This window comes from Arachis ipaensis, chromosome B06 (genome assembly GCF_000816755.2).
Source record: "Arachis ipaensis cultivar K30076 chromosome B06, Araip1.1, whole genome shotgun sequence".
Classification (NCBI taxonomy): Eukaryota; Viridiplantae; Streptophyta; class Magnoliopsida; order Fabales; family Fabaceae; genus Arachis; species Arachis ipaensis.
The window spans coordinates 42,661,715-42,675,682 of record NC_029790.2 but is presented as its reverse complement, the minus strand read 5'-3'; positions in this window follow the sequence as shown (position 1 = coordinate 42,675,682).

Genomic DNA, 13,968 nt, shown 5'->3' with positions numbered 1-13,968 from the left:
AAGATAAGCTGACTTCATCTAAAACAGGATAAGATAAGATAAGATAACTAACTTATCTTATCAGAAAGGTCAGCCCACACTACTATAAATACACTAGAGCACCCAGGTATAACTCATACTCTGATTCTACATAAAACCTGCTTAATACCCATGCTAACTTAAGCATTGGAGTCTCTTGCAGGTACCCCCCACCCTCCGGTGGCCAAGGATCAGCAGTGCAGCAAGTCCAACAAGTCGGACACAACAGCTCCGGCCGCCAGCAGCCAGCCGGACACGTCATCTCCGACCAGTACCAAGGATCTCATCCGAGATCGACCTCCAGTTTCAGGTAACCCATGGAACATTGGCGCCGTTGCCGGGGAACCTGAGAGTCATCCCAAAACCATGGCGGACGGCCATGACAACGACCACGACTCGGATCTGGAGAACAGAACACCACACAAGAACGCGGACACTACGCTAAAAGATACTCCAGAATCCAACGGGGACAAAAACTCACCAAATCCGGGAGCCATGGAAGCCCTTCAAAATCGCTTAAAGCAACTTGAGAAAGAAACCCAGCAACAACGGGAGATCAGAAAGGATCTACAAAGAGAGGTACGGCGACACCGAGAACTGGAAGAAAAACTACATCAATTAGAGGCCGACCTCAAACCAAAAGCTCCTCGGACCACTCCTGAGGAAAATTCGCGCAAAGAACAGGATCCATTCACCAGGGAAATCATGAAGACCAAAATCCCAAAGGATTTCAAGCTCCTGGATATGGTTTTGTATGATGGCACTACAGATCCCAACCATCATCTCAACAATTTTAGAAGCAGAATGTACCTCACCGATGCCTCAGATGCCGTTCGCTGCAAAGCTTTCCCAACAACTCTCACGAAAACGGCAATCAGATGGTTCGACAACTTACCGCCGAAATCCATCTCAAACTTCGACGACCTGGCCAAAAAATTCCTGGCCAGATTCTCCATCCAGAAAGATAAGGCCAAGCACGCACCCAGCTTACTAGGAATCAAGCAAGGAGATCGGGAGAGCCTCCGTAACTTCATGGAAAGATTCAACAAAACATGCATGGACATACAAAATTTACCAACAGAAGCTGCCATCATGGGGCTTATTAATGGCTTACGAGAGGGATCTTTCAGCCAATCAATATCAAAAAAGTATCCTACCTCCTTAGACGAAGTACAGGAGCGAGCAGAAAAATACATCAACATGGAAGAGAACGCTCGGCTGGGAGAAACCTCAAAATCTGGGGCCTCCTACCGAGACAAAGACAAGGACCCCAAAAGGAAAGAAGATCGACAGGGTGAGAAAATCAAAAAATACCATAACTACACTCCTCTCAGAGCATCCCTGGTCGAGGTGTACAAAGAAGTCTGCCATACAGAAAAAATCCCCCCAGCGCGGCCACTCAAAGGCAAAAGGGGAGGAGGAAATCGGAAGGAATATTGTGAATACCATAGAGTTCGAGAGCACTCTACCAACGAATGCTTCGACTTGAAAAATATCATAGAAAAATTGGTAAGAGAAGGAAAATTAGATCGATTTCTGGCCACCCGGGATGATGACCAAAGAAAAAGACGAAGAGACGAAGATGATGGAGGAGCTGAACGGTCACCTCAGACACCAGAAAGACACGTCCAGATGATACACGGCGGATTCGCAGGAGGTGGGATCTCCAAATCGTCCCGAAAGAGACATCTCAAAGAAGTATATCATGTTGAGGGAAAGGAGGAAGCATCCGACATCCCGGCGATAACATTTACTAAAGAGGACGCATCCGGCATCATCTCGGGACACGACGATCCCATGGTCATCACTATTATACTGGCAAACGCCAATCTACACCGCACACTAGTAGACCAAGGGAGTTCTGCCGACATCTTATTCAAAACAGCTTTCGACAAGCTCGGCTTAGACGAAAAGGAACTTAGAGCATACCCAAACAATCTGTTTGGACTAGGAGACACTCTGATACAACCATTGGGATACGTATCGATACACACTACTTTTGGAAAAGGGAACCAATCTAGGACCCTCAGAATAGACTACATTGTGGTCGACGTAAGTTCAGCCTACAATGCTCTCATAGGTCGGACAACACTCAATCAACTCGGCGCAATAGTCTCAACTCCGCACCTATGCATGAAATTCCCAACTACAGAGGGGATAGCCACGATAAAAGCAGATCAAAATATGGCACGTCGCTGTTATAACGAGAGCTTAAACCTCAAAGGCAGAGGAGAAGAGTTTCATACAATTGAGCTTGGTGGTAGAGCTCAGCATCGAGAAGAACTCCGTCCGCACCCAGAAGGCGAGGTAGAGAAGGTCCAGATTGGAGACACCTCGGACTAAACGACCAATATTGGCACGGTCTTAAGAGGAGATTCAAAAGAATTACTGATACGATTCTTACGAGATAATGTCGACCTCTTCGCATGGAAAGCCGCAGACATGCCACGCATAGACCCTAAGCTAATGTGCCACAAGTTGGCGGTCTATCCAGGATCTCGGCCGGTGCAGCAGAAGCGAAGAAAACTCGGACCCGAACGATCCCAAGCTGTGGAAGAACAAGTACAAACGTTACTGAAGGCAGGATTCATAAGAGAAGTCAAGTACCCACTATGGCTAGCCAACGTCGTCTTGGTGAAAAAATCAAACGGGAAGTGGCGCATGTGTACCGATTACACCGATCTCAACAAAGCCTGCCCAAAAGATCCATACCCACTCCCTAGTATTGACGCTCTGGTAGACGCTTCCTCTGGATATAGATACCTCTCGTTTATGGATGCCTATTCGGGATACAACCAAATCCCCATGTATCCACCAGATCAAGAAAAGACCTCGTTCTTAACACCAAAGGCGAACTACTGCTACATCGTGATGCCTTTCGGTCTCAAGAACGCGGGAGCTACCTATCAAAGGCTAATGAATAAAGTCTTCTCGGATCACATTGGAAAAATCATGGAAGTCTATGTGGACGACATGTTGATAAAAACACAAAGCGAAGATACATTACTGTCTGACCTGGCTCAAGTGTTTGACACTATAAGGAAGCATAACATACGACTCAACCCCGCAAAATACACCTTCGCAGTTGAAGCAGGTAAATTCTTGGGTTTCATGCTCACACAAAGGGGAATTGAAGCAAATCCAGACAAATGCCAAGCTATACACAACATGAAGAGCCCAACCTGTGTCAAAGAAGTACAACAACTCAACGAGAGATTGGCCGCCCTATCCCGATTCTTAGCAGGAGCTGCGATAAGATTTCTCCCCGTCTATGCTACGTTAAGAAAGGGAAAACAGTTCGAATGGACGACAGAATGTGAGCAAGCTTTCCGAGACTTCAAGGAATTCTTAGGACGGCCACCTATCCTATCTCGACCATGAGAAGGAGAACCACTCATATTATATCTCGCAGTAGGAAGCCGGGCGATAGCTTCAGCACTAGTCAGAGAAGACGAAAATGGGCAACAACTCGTCTACTTCATTAGCAAAGCACTACAGGGATCTGAGCTGAACTACCAGAAAATAGAAAAATTTGCCTATACTCTCATCCTAACATCTCGACGACTCCGCTTGTACTTCCAGGCTCACACCATTAAGGTTAGAACTAACCAGCCCATAAAAGGAATATTGCAGAAAATAGATTTAGCAGGCAAAATTCTACAATGGGCAGTCGAGTTGTCAGAATTTGACCTCCAATATGAAGCTCGGACGGCCATCAAATCACAGTATCTGGCCGACTTCATCGCAGAATTCACAGATGCCCTGGAAAGCCCCACAGAATGGAATCTATACGTGGATGGTTCCTCAAATAAAACTGGAAGCGGCGCAGGCGTGATAATAGAAAGCAACCAAGGAACCCAAGTTGAGCTCTCCCTCAAGTTTGGGTTCCCGGCCTCCAATAACCAAGCGGAATATGAAGCATTATTAGCTGGTTTGAAGCTGGCTAAAGAGGTCGGAACTAAAAAAATCATCATTTACAGCGATTCACAAGTGGTCACATCACAAATAACAGGGAGCTATCAAGCCAAAGACCCCACCATGAAAAAATATTTGGATAAAACCAAGGAACTACTCGGACAAATCGGGGAATATAAGATCTGCCACATACCCCGCGAACAAAATGCCCGAGCTGATGCACTCTCAAAACTAGCCAGCACCAAACCAGGGGGCAACAATAGAAGCCTCATCCAGAAAATGTTGCAAAACTCGTCAATCTCGGAAGAGGAAAAAGTCTTGGCCATAACAAGTCAGGACCAAGGATGGATGACCCCCATAATCAACTACCTCAAAGAAGGAACACTCCCCGCAGAAGAAAAGGAGGCAAAGAAGTTAAAAAGGGAGGCACAGTACTACACCATCATAAACAACATCCTGTACAAAAGAGGAATCTCAATACCTTTACTAAAATGCGTGCCGACCTCCAACACAAGGGAAGTGCTAGAAGAAATACACGGCGGCATTTGTGGCAATCATCTCCGAGCGGGATTTTATTGGCCAACTCTACAGAAAGAAGCCACAGAATTTGTAAAGACATGTCCACCATGTCAAAAACATGCCAACTTTCACATCGCCCCGCCAGAGGAGCTCATCAGCGTGACTTCGCCTTGGCCATTTGCAAAATAGGGACTCGATCTTCTCGGCCCCTTCCCACAGGGATCAGGACAAGTTAAATTTCTCATAGTGGGAGTAGATTACTTTACAAAGTGGATCGAGGCAGAGCCCCTAGCCAATGCCACCGCTCAAAGAAGCCAGAAATTCTTATATCGAAACAGTGTCACAAGGTTCGGGGTTCCATATTCAATAACCACAGACAATGGCACCCAATTCACAGATGCAGGCTTCAGAAAACTAGTAGCCGACTTGAATATAAAGCACCAGTACACCTCCGTCGAACATCCACAAGCCAATGGGCTGGCCGAAGCTGCTAACAAAGTCATATTGGCTGGATTAAAACGGAGATTACAAGATACAAAGGGAGCCTGGGAAGAAGAGCTCCCACATGTCCTGTGGGCATATCGAACAACGCCACATTCCACCATGAAGGAATCCCCCTTCCGATTAGCATACGGAACAGAGGCAAGGATTCCAATAGAGATTGAGGAAGGGTCGCTCAGAGTAGTTCACTACAATGAGGAAGCAAACTTCCAACTTCAGAGGGAAGAGCTCGACTTGCTACCCGAAATCCAAGAAAGAGCTCGGATCAGGGAAGAAGCTCTAAAATGCCGAATGGCTTCCAGATATAATCAAAAGGTAGTGCCGATAAATTTCACAGAAAATGATCTCATACTAATCCGAAATGATATCGGAACAACTTGACCAGGAGAGGGAAAGCTGGCAGCGAATTGGAAAGGGCCTTACCGAATTGTAGAAGTACTTGGAAAGGGCTACTACAGACTGTCTGAACTCGATGGACGAGAGCTTCCCAGGTCATGGCACGCCTGCAACCTCAGAAGGTACTACAGTTAGAAAAGATAAAAGATCTCATCATTGGATGCACTCTTTTTCCTGAAAAGGTTTTTTAATGAGGCACCAAGTTGAGACTCAGACAATCTCATATGTATATACTTGCACTCTTCCTTTAAATAAAATATATTTTAGATATTCTACAAAGATTTCAAGACGCATTAATCTGAAGTATTCATCGTCCGATTATAAAGCAACAGATCGGCAGAAAGTGAAAAACAATTTCACTGCACGATCACGATAAAGACAACCGTCCGATAAAGGTGAAAACGCGATTCACCCAAAGGACGATCTAGAAATGACAACCACTTTCTACAGATCGGCAAAGATGAACACAGAATAATGTAAGAAGTTATCGAAAGCGATCCAAAAAAGAACCTGACGAGGTCTTACGGATTGCTAAAATAATAACTTAAAGACTGGCCGACGTTGAGAGGTCGGACCAAGTCAACCCAAGTTATAAGTAAACCCTGGAAAGAGGTCTGGCCAACCCTATTAAAGAGGATTACTTTAACTTAGAAGGGCTCGACATGACAAAGTCGGCCCAAAATGAGAAGTTATCAAAGTAGTCCCTGAAAGAGATCTGACCAAGATCCAAGAAAGAGGACTACAAATAACTTAAAGGAGCCCGATATAACCAAGTCGGACTCCTACAACTAAAAAGTTATAAAAGTAATCCCTGAAAGAGATCGGACAAAGATCCAAGAAAGAGGATCACAAAAATAACTTAAAAAAGGACTACGAAAATAACTCGGAGGACTAACTTGAAGAAATCGGCTACAAATTGTCAGAAATGCAAGCTGGAGCGAGAACGAACCAAAAAGCAGGTTAGACCTACCTAGTCACAACCACAAAGGATTCAAGATACAAAGTACAAAGCAATCCAAAAAAGGTTAAGCAGCAAGGTTCCAATATTCGCAGAAAGAGATACCAAAGTCAAGCACAAGAAGCACAATATCATCCACAAGGTTATAACAGCCTCAGAGGCCACCAAAACCTATCTCAAAAAAGCTAAAGCATGCTACCATTTGTTTTTCATAGAAAACAAAAGTTTCTAGGCAAGCAACGGGAAAGTGTCAGCAAACTAACAAAACATAAAGAGTTTAAAAAATCCCACAAGCTGGGCTAACTACAGATCCAGAATAAAGATAAAGCTAAGGGTCAGAAGATTTTTTAGCAGCATCAGGCCGAGGAGACGGAGGCCGAGTCTGGAGAGGAATGGCATCTACAGTACCGTCATCCCGGTTCAAGATCTGGCACTCCGGATCAGAAGCGGGAGGACCAACCTCGGCAGGGGCAGCAAAAGTCGACACCTTGGTAGAGGTTACAGGGGGAGGATCAACATCATCCTCATCCTCGTTATCAGGGATAACCTTGCCATCCCTGACAACGTTCTCCAAGCTAAAGATGGTCAGGTCGACCTCGGGAGCAATAACCCGAACTTGTTCCTTCAGGTTCTCATAGGCAGCAGTTACACTGCCAACAAGATGACCTTGGAGTTCGGAATAATTCTCCCGGGCATTCTCCAACTCTTCTCTCAGACGCAACACCTCCCGGTAAGACATCAAATAACTATCCTTATGCTGCATAGCCGTGTCCTCGGCCAGTTTCAGAGAACCATCGAGGGAAGTAGAAATAGCCTTTTCATTTTCCAAGTCTTTCTCCAACCTGGCCACCCTTACTTCAAGCTCCCCCTTCAAGCCCTTCATCCGATCAAACTCCTGTTTGGCCTCCTCCATAAAAGCTTTAGTGGCATGGAGAGGAAGACTTTGAGCAGTTCGATATAGGGCCTCCCCCATATGTGCCAACTTGATACCACTCCGGGTGATATAATCAAAATAATGAAGAATCGACACGTCGTCCATAGGAAGAACACCATAAGGGCCGATTTGTTGATCTACAAACTCAACCGCATCAAAGTCAGGAGCATCAAGGTTGAAAGGCTCAGTTGTTCTTTGCTTTTTTCTAGGAGGGGCACCGGAAGCTGCAACGGAAGATTGTGGAGGATCGACCAGACGGACCCGAGGAGTAGGAATCGCTCTCCTCGGCCCGGGAGAACTCGGTATAGGAGGTTTAACTAGAGGCTGAGAAGACCCCTCTCCGGCCGCCTTGGCCGAGATGTTTAAAGCAGCGGTCGCCTTCTTCGCCTTCTTATAGGCTCTCATAGAATCATTATTCTTCGACATCTCTGAAAAACACAAAAAACAAAGACAAGTTACAACACAGGAGAAACAAAGCTCGGGAGCAAGTATAAAAACAAATCAGGCAATACCCAAAGCAGCCCGAACCAAAGATAGATCACTCAAAAATCTCTTCGTGTCCAGGTGGGGTGGCTTCCCCCACAAATCTTCAAGAATAACTACAAAGGCCCGCTCAACCTCACTAAGCATTTCCCATGTGTAACGTGGCACTCTTACATTCTTTTGCCACTCCAGAGGAAAAGCAGGCTCATCATTTTCATCAAGAAAAAGGGGCGAACCCCCTCAACAGCACGGACTCGGAAGAAATAGTTCTTAAAATCTTTAAACGACTCATCATACATGGCAAAAACTTTATGCCCCTGGGCCGACCTGAAAGTGACCCAGGAAGCTTTCTTTTTGGAGGAACCTCCAGGTTTGGCCGAGACAAAAAGATAAAGGAAAAGAGTTTCAGAAGGTGTTATGTCCAACTCCTGACAAAGAAGTTGAAATATTTTGATAAAACCCCAAGAGTTTGGATGAAGCTGGGACGGAGCAATATTGCAGGACTACAACAAGTCAGTTTCAAAAGCAGTAAAAGGGAAAGTAACGTTCAGTTGGCTGAAGAAGTATTCATAAGCATAGAAAGAGGGACGCTCCCCCTCGACGGAAGTCGGAAAACAAACTCTCTCATCGGAATTAGGAGCAACAAGCTCATAATCACCCTCGCAGGCACTGTTAGCACAAATCCTATGGCGCTTCCTCAGCTCTGTGCAAAATTTAGCATCCACAATAGAAACACACAACAAAACAAGGGAGTCCAGCCAATCGGACATCCCCTCGGGAACTCTGGAAGACATCTCTACAATGTTATTGCGAGAAGACATGAGGCCAACTAATCCTACAAGTAAGAAAAGAAGAGGGGATTACTAAAAACATCTCAGACAAGGGAGAAAACAACTCAATACGATGCAGGTGATCACACAGAAAAGGAAAACCTCAAGACTCAAACCAAAATCTTGGGGCATCCTTTGGAGGCAGTAACAAAGCAAAGTTTCCAGGAAAATCTACAGCTCTCACCCCAGCATCTTACAAACAAGAAAAAGACTTCAAACAAGCAAGCATTTCCAGAAGCATAAGTCATCACAGTCAACCAAGCAAAAAGCATTCCCAAAACATCAAAACACGTCAAATAGAAATCATCAAAGGTACGAACTTTTGAGAAATCAGACAAAAAGTAATCAAGCAAAGCAAGGAACGGATGCAGAGTTTCTATCAGATAGTAAAATATCAGAAGCAACAAACAAAAACCACATAAAGCCTCGACAGGAAATGCCAGAGGAACACACAAAAGAAAGCCAAGAAAAACGCATTTAAAGCGACAAACAGATGCAAAATCACGAAAAGGTTCAAACTTTCAAAACATGCAAAACCAAAAGCTTCACCAAAAAACTAAAGATGAAGCTGTGAAAGAAGCAAGAAAGTTAGTACCAACCTGAAAAGGCAGCAAGACTTCAGGGAAGGTGAAGAGGGACGGCAAAATCTGGAATCACTACCTCGAAGCAAAAGAAAAGACACGAGCAAAAGAAAATGTCGCTGGGTTGAAACGCGAAACCACGAACTCCAGGCAGAGGCTTCAGAAAAATCAAACAAACGCCGCAACACAAAGAAAAGTTGAAAGCGAGAATAGGAAGGGAAAAACGCGAAGAAGTTACGAAAAGGGCGAAAGAAGAGAAACCGTTTCTAGGTTTTCAAAATTAAAATAAAGAGCCAAAAGGAAACGAGACAATTAATGCTAAAATTAAAAGGCATTAAACCCTCGCACGTTCCCAAAGCACCGATATAAAAGCGCGCGCTTGTAGAGGAAAACGTTCTACATTCAAAAGCTGCTACAAAAGAAGTCGACAAAATGCTTGAGTTCGGCTTCGCTACGAGAAGGACCGAAGTCAAGGACTCAACCTCGACAAAGAAGACCGAGCTCAAGCAGGGGCACTGTTCATACCCTGGGTCGAGCTATCCGACCTGGGATGATCAACGATGCAGCGACCGACCTGTTAAGGTCAAGCGGACCGACTTCGTTACAAAGAACTCGGCCATATCGACAGGAAAGCCCAATAAAGGGCCCAAATAGAGGAACACGACCCAAATCCAAAGGCAATCCCAGCCTATAGAGATAAAGGCGGTTCCCCCGAAGATAAGCTGACTTCATCCAAAACAGGATAAGATAAGATAAGATAACTAACTTATCTTATCAGAAAGGTCAGCCCACACTACTATAAATACATTGGAGCACCCCGGTATAACTCATACTCTGATTCTACATAAAACCTGCTTAATACCCATGCTAACTTAAGCATCGGAGTCTCTTGCAGGTACCCCCCACCCTCCGGTGGCCTAGGATCAGCAGTGCAGCAAGTCCAACAAGTCAGACACAACAGCTCCGGCCGCCACCAGCCAGCCGGACACGTCATCTCCGACCAGTACTAAGGATCTCATACGAGATCGACCTCCAGTTTCAGGTAACCCACGGAACAGAAAGAATGCAAGATGGTCACTATAAATGATAAGGGGAGTGAGGAAGAAATGAACAAACCCTTAGAACACTCTCGAGATATTCCAGTAGGGAAGCAAGAAGAGGGTGACCAAAAAACCAACTCCACACAGAAGAAGGGGTTAAGGGAGAAGGAGATTCTGAACCCATATGCATCTTTTCCCCAAAGACTCAAGGGTGGTGTAGAAAGGAAAATGTACTCAAAGTTCCTTAACATGTTTGCATCTCTCCATGTAAACATATCATTCATCAAGACTCTCCAACAAATGCCCTCACACATTAAGTGTATGAAAGAGCTGCTGACTAAGAAAAATTCACTAAAGGGTGGACAAACAATATTGATGAATAAGGAGTGCAGTGCTCTCATTCAAACAGAGTTGCCTACAAAAAGGAAAGATCCAGGGAGTTTTCACATCCCTTGTGCTATAGGAGAAACAGTGATTGATAAGGGACTCTGTGACCTGGGAGCAAGCATCAACTTAATGCCTTTGTCCCTCATGAAGAAGCTTCAAATCAATGAGCTAACGCCCACAGATGTAATCATTAAGTTGGCTGACAAAACTCAAAAACAAGCAAAAGGAGTGGTTGAAAACGTGTTGGTGAAGGTTGGGAACTACTTCCTTTCAACAGACTTTGTTATCTTGGAGATGGAAGAGAGTCACCTCCATCCAATCATATTGGAAAGACCATTCCTAGCCACAGCCAGAGCACTTATAGATGTGGAGCGAGGAGAGCTGATACTGAGGATACATGATGAACAACTTACCTTCAATGTCTTTAAACCCACACAAAAAGCAGATCAAGAAAACAAGGAATCATGGGAAGATCACAATAAGGCACTGGTGGAAGAAACAAGCACTGAAGCACAAACAATAAACCTGGGAATCTCTTTGGTTGACAAACAATACAGTTAGAAGGTACAACAGCTAAAGGAAACCCAAGAGGAGCTAAACCCACCAGAGTCATATGAGACCAGCAATAAAATTTCCCTGGAAAAAGAGGCCACAAGGAGCAGGATAGCATTAAAAGAAACAAGGAAGAAGGAGCCAAGGGGATGGAGGAACAAGAAGATCCCTACAGAGGATTTCTCTCCAGGGGATAAAGTAATCTCTGCTCATTTCCCAGCTATTCCACCTCATCTCCCCACCATTCCATTTCAGCTGCCTAAAGTTTACACCATCAGCAGAATTCTCTCCTTGGAACATGTGGAGATTCTTAATTAAGCCAACGGAGATAGATTCACTGCGAGAGGGGAAGATTTGAGGCATTACCAACCACCCTGACTAAGGCTAAATGCCAAGCTAATGATGCTAAAGAAGCGCTTTGTAACGACCCAATTTTCAATATGTCTAGATCATACCGGAAACTGAGCGCTACCAATTTGTCTTCCTAATTATTATCTATTATTTATCATATGAGCCTGATTCATTGTTAAAAGCGTAGTTAATTTGCGAGGTGTATTTTTTTTTTGAAAACGTTTGGGTTAATAGACAGAATCATTTATAATCAATTCACAAATAATAATAGATTAAACAGTTACAAACAACCACACATAAATACATCACAAGTAGTTGACAAGATTCGGTGATTCAGCCTTTATTAGAATAGAGACTGTTAGTTAGAACACCCCTAGATATAGCTAAATAATATCTATATACATGTATATACATACAACATCCCAGGTCCTGACCTGTTCAAGAGGTCTCTAAGCTGGCACCTAGGCTAGCCTAGACTCTATACTCACCTAGTCCCTCTAAACTACTAAAGCGAGGGAAAGTACGTTCTAGGTCTTCAAAACTCAAGTCAGGTGGAACGTCATCAAAAGATAGACCATCATCTGCTACTCCTCTGCACGATCAGACTTTTCCACAGGACGTCTCTCTGGTACCTCATGAAGTAGCCACACAATAGGAATCTCGTACACAGGATTTAGGTTAAAGTGTGCATATGAACGGGGTGCAGACGTTGGCTGGTCTCACAGTATATACATATAATCAGAGAACGATATTCACCCTAGACTCAAAATACTATCTAGAGCAGAATCCTCTTCTTACGAACGGTCATCAGCAAACTATGGTAAGGTACTCTTACTTCCATCTGAAGGGGGAAGGGAGAGAGAAGGGGTAACAACTGGAGAGTTCTTAGTAGGGTCGGGGTTGTTAGTTACGTTCATTAATTCTATGTTGTTTAGCAGACTATTAGCAGAATACAAAGAAGCAGTAATTAGAAAACACAGATAAGTAGAGAAAATACAGAAAACAGATAGCAGAACACAAACAGAAGAATACAAGAAAATAACACAAGCGCGGAGAATGGAATACAAACAAGGAAAGCATACATTCATACCACAATCATAACAAAGGAAATGTGCAACCAAGTATGATGCATGTCTAGCCCTAGCGCAGGTAATGAGCTCATCTGTCGGTTTCTACCCGCTCCCGACGTAACCCGAAGCAGCTGAAACGGGTATGGTTTTCCAGTCAGCATAGGTACAGTTCTCACTAACCGACGTATGCGTCATATCCTCTGTAAGCAAACTCTGCCTTATAGGTGACGGCATTCCAACCGTGTATGAAATCATATTCTCTGTAAGCAATCCTTGCCTTATAGGTGCGGCATTCTAGCCGTGTATGAATTAATATCCTCTGCAAGTGATCCCAGGTTATCAGTTGCAGGTACAGCTCTCAATAGCTGTGTAACACTGGAAAACGTTCTGTGGTCGTACCACTATCTATCTGACTGCCTTCACGCAGCAGATCATTACATAATCATTCTCATTATCATCATTCATCATCATTCTCATTATTCATCATCATTTTCACATTCTTATGCAGTACCTCTTTCTTTCTCTGTTCAATCATACTGTACAAACTTTACATCTTTCACTTATACAATATCCTGGCTTAAACCATTTCTCTTTATCATATTATTCTTTTTTCTTTGTATCTTTTTACTTTACTCTGGTTACTCTATGCTCTGTGTTACTTTATTCTGCTCTGATTTCTCTGTTTAACATGTGTATTTAAAGCTTATGTAAATTTTGGTATGAATAGTTAGCCTGTCCTAGGTATAGGTTCATTAAGTCTATACTGAAACAGTTTAACTTTTCATATAACACCTAACCCTAGTCGTAACTCAAGTACTAACTAAGTTGCCCTAGTTCGTTCACTAGTCTCTGTCTGTTTTTCTGTCATTAAAATTTTACAGTCTTTTTCTTTGGTTTTTATCTTTTCTTTAACTTTTTATCTTTTCTTTATCTTTGCCTCACTATCATGTTATTACCACTCCCTAAGTATTTTATGAAGGTAATTATGAGATTCTGCACTTAAAGTTGTCTTTCTAAAACTTTTACAGAAAACTGCCTTTTTCGTATTATTTTATTATTTTTATTAAAATATTATTTTTAATTAAATATTATTATTTAATATTTTATTATTATTTATTATTTTAATATTAAATTTTCGAAAATTAACTTACCATTTACTTTTAACCTTTAAAATTCACTTTTTACCACCCGTAACTTTTAATATTTCTACTTTTACCACCCTAACTTTCAGAAATTACCAAATAACCCCTTAAACACCAAAAATTTTACTTCCTTGCCCTTTCTAAGACCTAAAAGGTGTTCTTCAATGTTCTTCACCCCACTCAAAGTGTTCTTCGTGTTCTTCGTATATTCTTCAAATTCTTTCTCTGTTTTTACCCGTTTTTCAGTCTTTTCAACAACCGATTTTTACCAAAATTCAAAATAAATTTCCA